The 13,642-nt window shown below is 43.2% G+C and overlaps 1 long non-coding RNA gene across 2 annotated transcripts; it reads right to left on the bottom strand.

The window, feature by feature from the left end:
* Window positions 1-8,232: 8,232 nt before the first annotated feature.
* Window positions 8,233-13,633, bottom strand: LOC139999683 (uncharacterized). 2 transcript variants are annotated; one of them, XR_011805177.1, is made up of 5 exons: window positions 13,518-13,619; window positions 13,110-13,198; window positions 9,705-9,767; window positions 9,044-9,161; window positions 8,233-8,862 (listed from the first exon to the last, which is right to left on the bottom strand). It is a non-coding gene; the product is annotated as an uncharacterized lncRNA (long non-coding RNA). The 2 variants fall into 2 exon arrangements; XR_011805176.1 differs by having other exon boundaries at window positions 13,110-13,633.
* Window positions 13,634-13,642: the final 9 nt, after the last annotated feature.

Raw genomic sequence — 13,642 nt, 5'->3', positions numbered from 1 at the left:
TTGTAGAGGGTTCAGAACCTCTAACTGAGAACCCAGGAATCAAACATTTTGACACATCTACTTGTTGGTTTGACACCTGGAATTTGATATATAAGTTCAGGTTGAGGAACTGGTATGTTCTCCAAAGCAGACTGCAGGCAACACACAAAAAGTTAATGGAAATATGTAATTTCTTCATACATCATCCCTTCTCATGGAGGAAAGTAGTTACTAACTTATCTTTGTTCAACTCCTTAACCTGAAACTACTTGCTCTCAATAATTTATATTTGACTTTAATTACGTTTCAGTTCTAAGTTCCAATGAATTCTGATAGACCATATTACTGAAAACATTTGCTTAGTGTTTGCATCATTTAACCAAGGCTAGGGTCGATAAATATTAGCTAGCAGTAGGCCTACAGTCCTAATTTTTATTTTTTTTTAAATTCCTTCTGCTGGACTACAGTACTACCTGAAGCTATGACTTCAGTTTTTCCACTGCAACATGCTTAGCCACTGACAGACTAGGCTGTTGTATGGATAATACCCTTGCCAGAATTTTAAACCCTGCCCAGTGAGATTCAATTTTTATTGGACATTGGAATTAATAATGAAATCAGTTCTTAACTGAATTTAGCAAATCCCAAAGACCTTAAATTCTCTAATACTTGATTTTTTATTTTCCACTTGGAGTTTCTGAAACAAAATGAGAATAATATTAATAAAGTAGTGGAAGTAAACAAAACCAAGCATTAATATTGGATTAATATTAATGATCCAATTAATGGAGCAGTTTGTCATTCACTGATGGATCATCAGATTAGCCATAAAACATGCAACATGTTACAAAGAAGGGTTCAACATATCCACTATATAGAATAAACAACTGATGTAGTGTATGCCTCTGTACCTGATGTACGTAGTGTATAAGTGAATGAGAAATTTGGAAGAAGCAATAAAGTAGAGTGAGCCAGAGCACAAGACGGTATGAGAGATGAAGAGGGACAATGTGACTGTGTAAGAAAAAGACTTGGGCAAGCACACAAGACTAAGCATGAAGAAGCACGTGTGAGAAAGACAGAGCAAGAGAGCACGTGCCCATGACTGAACACAAAGGAGCATACAGAAGACTGACGAACAGCAAGTGAAAGGGCAAGAGCCAAGACAATGAGAGACAGCAAGTGAGCCAGAGGTAAAATGAAGAGAGTGCGTAACAGAGGGCACACGGGGGAAGGGGTGCACACCCAATGATGGCATGAGAGCACAACAGAGATACAGAGCACAAGGTCTCTTCTCTGGTATCTCTTTCAAAAATCAGCACATTATAGCATCCAGATATTTTCTCATATTAGGAAAAATCAGGCAATGTTACCCACATGAGTGATCACCACTCAAACACTGTAACTTCACATAGCATTTGGCATGAAAGGCAAATTACTGGTTTGGAAGGTGGGGGGGTTAAATCTGACAGGGAGCTAACACACACACAAGTGAAAGAGGAACTCTTCACACGCTACTTTCGTGTACAAACAAGAATTTCATCACAGTGGAGCAAAAACATATAGTAGCAATAGCACAGGTGTCCTATGATCAGCAATATCAACAATAAAACCACAATCTCACCAAAGACAGGAGAGAATATTTAAGGTTTTAAAAACAGAGTCAAAAGTTAGTAATTATTTAAAAAAAAATGACTCACCCACTCACCTAGTGCATTTTAAATTGGAGAGCAAAGTTAGGAGAAAGACAGCAGCTGTCTCTTTCACCAATTACCTGCCAGTGCTAAAGTACTACATTTGCATCCACAAAATGCAATGCAAAACTAAATTTTACTGCATTAAGAGAACTGCTTAGTCTATCGCTTCACAGTTCAGAGAAAACATAGAAGACCCAGAACAGAATCTTGATGCACTTCTGTTTTAAAATGCAAGTCCTGACAACCTGACAATGTTTCATGTAGCCCCTTTATCTCAAAAAATATATAATAATAATAAAAATTAAAATTAAAAATCTCTCTCTCATATGAAACTTGAGCTATCCCAGAATGTATTGTTTCATTTCCAGCACACATGAAATGTAACAAGATATTGCACTTTGGTTGCCTTTTAAAAACAGAAGCACAGCAGAACTCAACATTATCCATAATCCTTTCATTCACATATTTCCTCTCACCTCTTTCATTTTTTAATCAGAGAATTGAATTATTATTGGCCTTAAAAGGCTGATACTTTACCACATCTTGCAAAGTACAAAAGCAACTTTACCTTTTCCCTGCTGCAGCCTGCCTTTTGTTCTTCTTAGATTAGTCATTTTTAAAATCTTCTCCACTGTGAAATCAAACAGGTCGCGCAGGCAGGGCGAGCAGGAAGGGCAACCCCCGCCCACACGAACGCCTCTTAACGACGGTCTTTAGCTAAGCGATAATGGTCTCCACAAGGCACGGAGCGCTCTGCAGGAGGTCGGTACACACCCAGACCGACTGCCCGTTAAAGAATGCAGCGGTTCAGGTCACCGCATGCAGGGAGTGTCAGAGCCTGCTGCTGCCGTCGGCGGGAGGCAGAGACGCTGCGTGCGTGAGATGTGAGCAAGTGGATGACCTGATCCGCATGGTGGCGGAGCTCAAGGAGGAGGTGGAGAGGCTGAGGGCCATCAGGGAGTGTGAGCGAGAGATAGACTTCTGGAGCAACTCCCTGCAGGGCCTCAAGGAGAGGTACCGGGGTGAGACACCCCAAATGGGGGTGGACCCCCTGCCCTGTCGCCGTCGGGCAGAGGGAGGGGATCTGGGAGTTGAGGAGGAGTGGAGACAGGTCCCTGCGCGACATGGCAGGCGATGCCCTCCCCTTCCGGCCCCACCTTCCCAGGTGCCCTTACAAAACAGGTTTGAGGCCCTGGAGATTGAGAGACCAGCAACTGAGGAAGAGATAGAAAGTGTTCCCAGGAGGATGCCTAGGGTGAGGAGGTCGACTCCACGCATCAGGACTGCCTCCACCAAGAAAGAAAGAAGGGTGATTGTCGTGGGAGACTCTATCCTTAGGGGGACAGAGGGCCCTATTTGTCGGCCTGACCCTACCCGTAGGGAAGTCTGCTGCCTCCCTGGGGCCAGAGTCAGGGATGTTGCCAGGAAGCTCCCCAACCTGGTACGCCCCTCTGATTATTATCCTCTCCTGATAGTCCAGGCGGGCAGTGATGACATTGATGACAGAAGCCTGAAGGCTATCAAAAGAGACTTTAGGGGGCTGGGACGGTTAGTGGACGGAGCAGGAGTGCAGGTAGTATTTTCGTCCATCCCTACGTTGACAGGGAGGGGTATGGAGAGGACAAGGAAAGCCCACCTGTTAAACACGTGGCTCCGGGGCTGGTGCCTATGCAGAAATCTTGGGTTTTTCGACCATGGGGCAGTTTACTCAGCACCTGGTCTGATGGCCGTAGACGGGTCCCTATCCTTTAGGGGAAAAAGGATCCTGGGCCAGGAGCTGGCGGGGCTCATTGATAGGGCTTTAAACTAGGTAAGAAGGGGGATGGGGCTGAAGCAAGGACTGTTGGGGCTGTGCCAGGGGGAGCAATGGCAAGGCCGGAGGATAAGGTAAAGGCCCAGCTGAAGTGCATCTACACCAATGCACGCAGCATGGGTAACAAACAGGAGGAGCTGGAAGCCATCGTGCAGCGGGCAGGCTACGACTTGGTTGCCATCACGGAAACGTGGTGGGACCAGTCTCATGACTGGAGTGCTGCGATGCCTGGCTATAGGCTCTTCAGAAGGGACAGGCAGCACAGAAGGGGTGGCGGTGTGGCTCTCTATATCAGAGAGTCTTTCGATGTTGTAGAACTCGAGGCTAGGAATGACAAGATCGAGTCCCTTTGGGTTAGGATTGGCAGGGACAACAAGGCTAGTGTCCTGGTCGGGGTCTGCTATAGACCGCCGAACCAGGATGAGGAGACGGATGAGGAGTTCTACAGGCAGCTGACAGAAGTTGCGAAATCGTCGGCGCTTGTACTCGTGGGGGACTTCAACTTCCCTGACATATCCTGGAAGCACAACACAGCCCAGACGAAGCAGTCTAGGAGGTTTCTGGAGAAAGTGGAAGATAGCTTCCTGACGCAGCTGATTAGTGAACCTACCAGGGGTGGTGCCCAGCTAGACCTTCTCTTCACAAACAGAGAAGGACTGGTGGAGGATGTGATTGTCGGGAACAGTCTTGGGCAGAGTGACCACGAAATGGTGGAGTTCACTATTCTTGGCGGGGCCAGGAAGGGAACCAGTAAAACCACTGTATTGGACTTTCGGAGGGCTGACTTTGGGCTGCTCAGGACACTAGTTGGTGGAGTCCCATGGGAGGCGGTTCTGAAGGGCAGAGGGGTCCAGAAAGGCTGGGCGCTCTTTAAGAGGCAAATCCTAATGGCGCAGGAGCGGTCTATTCCCATGCGCCCAAAGATGAGCCAGCGGGGAAGAAGACCAGCCTGGCTCAACAGAGAATTGTGGCTTGAGCTTAGGAAAAAAAAGAGGGTTTATAATCTTTGGAAAATTGGGCAGGCCACTAAGGAGGACTATAAGGATGTAGCGAGGCTGTGCAGGGACAAGATTAGGAAGGCCAAAGCTCATCTGGAGCTCAATCTGGCTACTGCTGTTAAAGATAACAAAAAACGCTTTTATAAATACATCAACACCAAAAGGAGGACTAGGGAGAATCTCCATCCTTTACTGGATGCAGGGGGAAACTTAGTTACAAGAGATGAGGAAAAGGCGGAGGTGCTCAATGCCTTCTTTGCCTCAGTCTTTAGCGGCAAAACTGGTTGCTCTCTGGATACCCAGTACCCAGAACTGGTGGAAGGGGACAGGGAGCAGGATGTGGCCCTCACCATCCACGAAGAACTGGTTGGTGACCTGCTACGGCACTTGGATGTCCACAAATCGATGGGGCCGGATGGGATCCACCCAAGGGTACTGAGAGAACTGGCAGAGGAGCTGGCCAAGCCCCTATCCATCATTTATCAGCAGTCCTGGCTATCGGGGGAGGTCCCAGCTGACTGGCGACTAGCAAACGTGACGCCCATCTACAAGAAGGGCCGGAGGGCAGACCCGGGGAACTACAGGCCGGTCAGTTTGACCTCAGTACCAGGGAAGCTCATGGAGCAGATCCTCTTGGGAGTCATCATGATGCACTTGAAGGGCAAGCAGGCGATCAGGCCCAGCCAGCATGGGTTTATGGAAGGCAGGTCCTGCTTGACGAACCTGATCTCCTTCTACGACAAAGTGACGCGCTGGGTGGATGAGGGAAAGGCTGTGGATGTGGTCTACCTTGACTTCAGCAAGGCTTTTGACACCGTCTCCCACAGCATTCTCCTCAAGAAACTGGCTGCTCTTGGCTTGGACTGGCGCACGCTTCGTTGGGTTAGAAACTGGCTGGATAGCCGGGCCCAAAGAGTTGTGGTAAATGGAGCCAAGTCCAGTTGGAGGCCAGTCACTAGTGGCGTCCCCCAGGGCTCGGTGCTGGGGCCGGTCCTCTTTAACATCTTCATCAATGATCTGGATGACGGCATTGAGTGCACCCTCAGTAAGTTTGCAGATGACACCAAGCTAGGTGCGTGTGTCGATCTGCTCGAGGGTAGGAAGGCTCTGCAGGAGGATCTGGATAGGCTGCACCGATGGGCTGAGGTCAACTGTATGAAGTTCAACAAGGCCAAGTGCCGGGTCCTGCACCTGGGGCGCAATAACCCCAAGCAGAGCTACAGGCTGGGAGAGGAATGGTTGGAGAGCTGCCAGGCAGAGAAGGACCTGGGAGTGATGGTGGACAGTCGGCTGAATATGAGCCAGCAGTGTGCTCAGGTGGCCAAGAAGGCCAACGGCATCCTGGCTTGTATCAGAAACACCGTGACCAGCAGGGCTAGGGAGGTGATCGTCCCCCTGTACTCGGCTCTGGTGAGGCCGCACCTCGAGTACTGTGTTCAGTTTTGGGCCCCTCGCTACAAGAAGGACATCGAGGTGCTTGAGCGGGTCCAAAGAAGGGCGACGAAGCTGGTGAGGGGCCTGGAGAGCAAGTCCTATGAGGAGCGGCTGAAGGAGCTGGGCTTGTTCAGCCTAGAGAAGAGGAGGCTCAGGGGTGACCTTATTGCTCTGTATAAGTACATTAAAGGAGGCTGTAGCGAGGTGGGGGTTGGCCTGTTCTCCCATGTGCCTGGTGACAGGACGAGGGGGAATGGGCTAAAGTTACGCCAGGGGAGTTTTAGGTTAGATGTTAGGAAGAATTTCTTTACTGAAAGGGTTGTTAGGCACTGGAATGGGCTGCCCAGGGAGGTGGTGGAGTCACCATCCCTGGAAGTCTTCAAAAGACGTTTAGATGTAGAGCTTAGGGATATGGTTTAGTGGGGACTGTTAGTGTTAGGTTAGAGGTTGGACTCGATGATCTTGAGGTCTCTTCCAACCTAGAAATTCTGTGATTCTGTGAAATACAATTAGATAACATTTCATTTACTGGGGCTAGCATCCTTTATTATATTAACATCATGCTCAAATTTTTATTCTAAAGTTTATTTTAAAAAATCCATTATTTCTAATGATAAAAGAACATAAAGTGAAGGCATCCAGTATCTACCACACTGTGTTGGGTTTATGAGGCAAGGTTTTGGCAGAGATTGCCCTCCAGACTGTGGAGAAGACCACAGTGAAGCAGTCCTGCAGACTACGGAGGCCCCTGCAGCAGTTGGTTGTGCTCTGAAAAATGCTGCTGCCCATGGAGAGCCCACACAGGTGTTTTTTTGGCAGAACTGTGGCCCAAGTTGGGCCCATGCCTGAGCAGTCTGCTGCTGGAGGACTGCACCCCACTGGAGCGTTCTTGAAGAATGGCAGCCAGGGAGAAAGGGGAACTTGTTAGGAGGAAGGAGTGACAGAGGCTACCTGTTACGAAGAGACCACAACCTCCACTGCCAGCCTCTCACACCATTCAGGGCTCAGGGTGCTGAGGTGGAAGAGTTGGGAGTGAAGTTGAGCCTGGGAAGAAGGAGCAGGTGAGGGGCAGCTGTTTTTGTTTTGTTTCTCACCACGCTTCTCTATTTTTACTTGACAATAAACTATAATAAATTTCCCCTAGTCAAGGGTTTTTTGGCCATGATGGTAATTGGTGATTTCCATGTTCTTATCACAGGTTAGGAGCTTTTCCACCCTGCCCTGTCAAGGACAGGGTGTGGGAGGCTGGAGGAGGCTAGGTGGGCACCTGGCAGTTGCCACGGTCAAGCTGTTTTACTGGTAAATAATATTCATGGTGTATTTGGGTGACCCCTGAAGAGACACTCCAGAATACAGACCCAGGTCTGTATTTCCATGAAAAATACATGCCAAAACAAGCTCATTTTAAAAATCTTACCCCCTTTGCAGAAACATACCTGTCTCTAAAGGGAAAGAGGAAAAAAAGAAAGAATTAAATGAAGCATTTGCCCTGCCAATAACCATTATTTATTAATGGCAACACCTCACACATAGTCTGAATTAATCATATTGCTTACAGAGTTTGCATTTACTGCAAGGTAAGTTTTAAATTTTTATAGATGGTTAAAATATAAATGTATCCTAAATTCTCAGAAAGTTGCAAGCATAGAGGAGTAATGACTCTAAATTTCTTTACGAGCATTATGTGGGCAAAAATATATGCTGGGTTTTGACTGCGGATTGGATTCTCGTTAGAGAGAATACTTTTCTTCTTTTTTTTTTTTTTTTTTTTTTGAGCAGAATAATAAGGGTGTATTCTTATAGCTCCCTTTCTACCTCTACAATTACTTTAAAATGTTGTGAAGACTCAGCTTCTCAGCACAAGCTGAATAGGCAGTTCTTTGCCAAGATCCCTGTCCATTGTGCATTCATGAAAGCAAACATGAATGCCATTGATCCCAGCAGGAAGGCTTGCAGGCTTGACACACTCTGTGCCAAAGCAAGGGCTCTAATTAGTGATCCTTCCAGCTGGACAGTAAAGGCCTTACCCTTCCTTAGGGAATAATAAGACAGGCCATGTCTGAAGTCCCCAAGTAAGCTTTATAGAATAGGGAGCATGCAGAGAACTGCATTAAAGGCACTAAACCAGCCGACACAGGTGACCGAACAGTGAACTGTGCACTTGGCAATGAACAGAAAAATGCCTGCTACACAAGCATCATCTGGTCTTTGGTTCCTCCTGTTTGCCTGAATTACTGTCAGAATTCAAAGGACTGTAATGGATGGCGCAACTATTTAAAAGAAAGCAATAGATTTGTTGCAACAGTGATAGTTTTGAATATCTTCAAACCTTTTCTTCAAAAACAATGCTTGTTGACAATATAACATACCAATTCATAACATCACCATTCTTTGCAGAATAATGATAAAAAACTCATTAGCAGTAACAGGCTTTGAAAAATAGGCAGCATGTGTAATTTCAGCACTTCAAAACTGTTCGCAATAAAGTCACTTTTAATTATATTTCTTTATAAAGAAAAATTATCTAAAGGATTAAAAATAGAAAGTCCTTTCATAGTAAAGATTACTAGCACTAGACTGCAAACACTGTAACCAGAGAAAAGCACTTGTACATATATGCAAAGTGTACATCTAGGTTTCTGTATATAAAAGATCTTATACAACTTCTTTTATTGCATTGCTGCTTCAGAATTCTGACAACCACAATATTCAAAACGCGAGTTTCACTGAAAAAGCAGGATCTACTGAAAACAGTGGCTTATTTAAACATACTTTACATATAAGCGCATGAAATGTATAAAGAAGCATTGACATCTTGAAAGATTACAATGCCAAAAATTGCGTGAAGCTACAGTAGAAAAAAAATCCAAATGGTATATGCATATCCATTGTATACATCAATTATCTATTAACAAATTCCCAACGTAGATAAATTCCTCCTCTGTTAAAAAATAAAAATAAAAAAATCATAAGTTAACACTTTTAAAAATAAACTAGAACATACAAGTTTACACCCTTCTAATCCAACCACATTTGCTTTTTGAAAGCAAATGCAAATTCTAAAAGTGAAATATTAAAAGTATTTAAAAACGAAAATTTTTCACTTAGAATTATTATCCTACCTTGAGAACTGCAGTTTCTTTAGCCAAGCAAAATGCTTGGTCCTTCTGATGTTTGTTCCATTTTCACATCAAGTGGATATTAATTTTAACTACTAGCTTTCACTGAGAATCTTTCATTCTTGAAGAGAAATAAGAAAATTACTTATTGAAAACAAACAAGTCTCATTTCAAGATAGCAGCTTTTAGCCAATAGTTTTCTGATTTTCTACCTTTTGTTTAATACTGGTTATTCTTACTTGCCTGAAAGACTGCTACATTTCTCTTATCAGCAACATTATTATATTTTTTCTAAAAATAAGATTGAAAAAAGAGAGGAAGAAAGGCTGTAAACAAAAAGCTGTAGAATACAAAGGCAGTTAAAAGTTGGCTTCACAGCTCCTCAAAATAAATACTGAAGGATTATGATTCTGTAACCACAATCAGGATCTTTTTTACATCAAAGCTAGAGAAAAAGTAATGATATTAGTGCTTTGGACTCTAAATGGAACATACTGTTATTGCTGGGCAATAACTGTCCTTGTGCTGAGTGACAAAAAAAAAAGGGGAAAAGGCGCACTTCCCCTCCCACATTCCCTGTATATCTCTAAAAATAAAGGACAGGTGAATATTCAAGGTGAAAATCAATATAATTTTTAAGATAGCCAGGAAGCCTTTAAATTACCTGAAGCACATTCTGTGCTCATTTAAAGAACATTCTGTATGCAGGCTGTAGTAAGAAAAGTATCTGTAGAATTAAGCAAAAGATCAATGAACAAATTTTCAGTGTACCACAAACACAAAGAATTCATAATGTAATAGTTATAAAACAATTGACTTTATGATTGTTTAATATTATCACAGGCTCATAGAGATGTATATTCAAGGTATTATAAGGTTGCATTAAAGAAGGTCACATTAAAGTGAGGACAATAGCTCTGAATCTCAAAGGATTTGGTCTAAGAATGTATTGGAAAACGAGAGATTCATAATAGTTTTTTCAGCCTGTTTTAGCATGTTTTCTAATACCATGAAGTCTTATGACATATTTAAAGTCAGTTTAAAGCTTATTTTTCTTCATTAAGACAATAAAGTGTGTTTTTCCTACATTCATGCTATCTATAGCACTTTGGTTTGCACTTCCGGATGCAGCCCAGCTAGTATGCATTTTCTTCTACATTCACTAATGAGGTGGTACAAAAATAAAAATAAAAACCAGGGAATAAATTAGGAGACTAAAATGCAACCTACAGTGAGATGCAATCTACAGGTGGAAAAACATAAAAATTGAGAAGTATGTCAGCATAAATTCATAGAATCATAGAATCATAGAATATCCTGAGTTGGAAGGGACCCTTAAGGATCATCAAGTCCAACTCTTGACACCGCACAGGTCTACCCAAAAGTTCAGCCCATGTGACTAAGTGCACAGTCCAATCTCTTCTTAAATTCAGACAGGCTCGGTGCAGTGACCACTTCCCTGGGGAGCCTGTTCCAGTGTGCAACCACCCTCTCTGTGAAGAACCCCCTCCTGATGTCAAGCCTAAACTTCCCCTGCCTCAGCTTAACCCCGTTCCCGCGGGTCCTGTCGCTGGTGTTAATGGAGAAAAGGTCTCCTGCCTCTCGACACCCCCTTACTAGGAAGTTGTAGACTGCGATGAGGTCGATTGTTAATTGATTGTTAAGTGATTGTTATGCTCTGGTAAAAGACGTATTCAAGTGGAGAGAATATCTGTCCAGGCTTGGAGTCAATCATATGCAGTCAGTAGAACCTGGCTCAAATAACAAAACCAGTTTCTGACACTAGGTCCTTACTGCTTCAAAAATGAGCAGCTAGGTTCATTTGATGCTAGACACTGCCCCTCTGGTAGTCTACCCAGGGCCTAGAAGGGACATACCTCCAATCTCTAATGACCTAATAGGTGGGCTGGTAGGAAACTGGCCATCCAGAAAATGACAGGTCCAAGTTTGAGGTTTGATAGGAAGGTTTTGAGAGCTCTCGCTTTGTCACAGCCTGCCAGTTTTCTATGCCCAGGAGAGAGCTCTACTCTTTTTCTTCTCATGGTTTTATTCTCCATCTGAACACATAGAAACTGGCTTCAAAGTCTCAATTCTCCCCACACTGTGATCAAATAAATGAAGTAGTATCGAGGCTCATTCTGATCTCTCCACTCTAATTTATGTACCAGAGCTCTCTAAATGGCATCTGACAGACAAACTCCCTCTGCACCCATGTCTCTGGCTGGACAGCAATTCAAATTCAAATAATAATAATAATAATAATAATAATAATAATAATAATAATAATAATAATAAAGCTCTCTGTCTTTCCTTCCTTTTTTGAAAACTAAGCAGTTATCACAATGACAAAGAAAAATGACTGCCCTCCTTAAGACATATGCAAACAACAGATGATTGATGATTATAGAATTTGGCTTACAGAACCTTAGTAACCAGTCAGAAGAACTGCCAATGGCATATACATGTATACAATTTTACCACATGGCATCAACTTGTACCCACCTCTGACTGCCACACACCTTAAGTTAGCACCACTCAGTCTGCAGGAAGGGGCTGTTACCTGCCTTTAATGTTAAATGTTTAATGTCTAAAAAACACACTACTATGTATAGAACTTGTTGGAAGTCTCTCACCAAACATAAGAAACTTAACTAGCTTAGCAAACGAGCCAACCTTTCAGACTTTATGTTTATCCCTACTACTGAGAGCAGTACCACCACAATGAGGCAGAGCTGAGAAGCCTGCATGTGTGGAAAGAAACCTCACTAATGTACTGCACGAGCACTAAGCTTTACATACTGCTCAACATGAGCATTAAAATAATGGTGTGCTTTGCAAGCCCTATAGTTTTTAACAAATAAAAGAATCTGAAAAGCTGAATTAGTAAGTATTTTAGGAAAGACTTAAGTGTTAAATATTCTGTATCACTGAATTAAAGCTGAAAGGTTCCCATGTTATCCACTCTAAAAATATCCACTACCCTGCTTTACAGCCTTTTGGAGGCTGTTTTCAGCTACGATGGGGGAATAGACCCCAGCTAGACCTCACACGTATCAGACAAGCCTCAACTCCAATGCAAACGGAGCTGTCTGACCACCAACTAAGGCTCATGAAGTGACTAAACACTTCCTTGACAAGTGCCAAATGCTGATCTAAAATTCCAGATATAAACATGTAGGTAACATAGACCCACCACTGTGGGCTCTTTATACATACAGCAATTACTTTTTTTTTTTTTTTTTTTTTTTTTTACTAATTCAGACACCTTAGCAATTACCTAAACTATAAACTTTAACGCTCCCACAATCTATTCCCTTTAGGTTTATTACTAATTTTCATTTGAAACGGAACACCTGAAGCAATAAAACTGCTAAGCATTCATATCTATCTTGAGAACAGTAGTTTCCTAAAACTACTATGAAAGAGCCCACTATATGAACTGCACTGTTCAAACCTTACACTAACCTACAGCTTTTGGGGATTTATAAAACTCCTTGCAGAAGAGAATGTGCAGCATTTGTACACTTGGCATGGATTCTGCTATTCATTAGAAAAACTTTATAAACACTGAGTTTTTTCTGACACCACAATGATCATTCATGTACATACACATATACATGCATGCATATAAAATGGGTGAAACCTATAATGCTTAAAAATACAAAAAATTGAATGTACTTATGTGTATTCTTCATGATGTCAGCCAGGTCCTTAGAAGTATACTGACCAGTCAAAAATAACAGTATTTTTTACAGTGCTTATTAACAGTTACATCAGTACAGACTTCTAGAGAAGTTTCATGGTTAAACTTCTGACTTTAAGATCACATTTTGTTTTTTGCTTTTTTGTTTGTTTGTTTGAACTGTTCGTCTGTTCATGCTGAAATTTAAGATCTGATTTCACAAATTCAACTTTCCAGATGCCTTAAGAGCCAAGAATTAAATTCTGGATAGCCTTACTGTCCACTATATTATGCATATATTGAAACAGCCAGCCTCTTAATTAGCTGATTATACAGGGAGTTAACATCCCCTTTTTTTGCATGGAGTTACCTCATTTGGATACTCACGTTGCAGTCACATATTCCTCATGTTTCTAGCAGAAATACTTTATAGACTAGTCCATATAGGCAGCTTATAAGAAGGACTACACGAGGACCTACATGAGAAACCAGAAAATAATTTCTCTGCCATGCCATCTTGCAGGACGGAGGGGGAAGGAACCACCACCAAAAAACACTTCAGTTTCATCTCTAAAACACTGCCGCCCCCCAGAGGCAGCGGTTCGCGAGCTGCAGCTCTGTCAGCTAAAATTTGCAAAATTCGAGCAAAATTTGAGCGCCTGAGAAACATTGCTGGGCGTTTTCGCGTTAACCGGTGCAGACAGAGGTAACCGTGATAACATATAATGGAAAACCAGCCTCCGTGAGCAACATCACACCGCAGGTTAGACATGATTTGTTCCCAGGTATTGCTACCTAACCACACACGGATGGGATGGCTGCAGCTGTATTTCTGCCTCTTTGGGCCCCGGTATTAGTTATGGCAATAACGGGGTGTCACGGCGAAGAAACGTGTCCGCCCCGTGACTCGAACCCGCAAC

This window comes from Anas platyrhynchos, chromosome 28, assembly GCF_047663525.1.
Source record: "Anas platyrhynchos isolate ZD024472 breed Pekin duck chromosome 28, IASCAAS_PekinDuck_T2T, whole genome shotgun sequence".
NCBI lineage: Eukaryota > Metazoa > Chordata > Aves > Anseriformes > Anatidae > Anas > Anas platyrhynchos.
The sequence above is the reverse complement of the archived record's forward strand: the minus strand, read 5'-3'. Positions and strand labels throughout refer to the sequence as shown.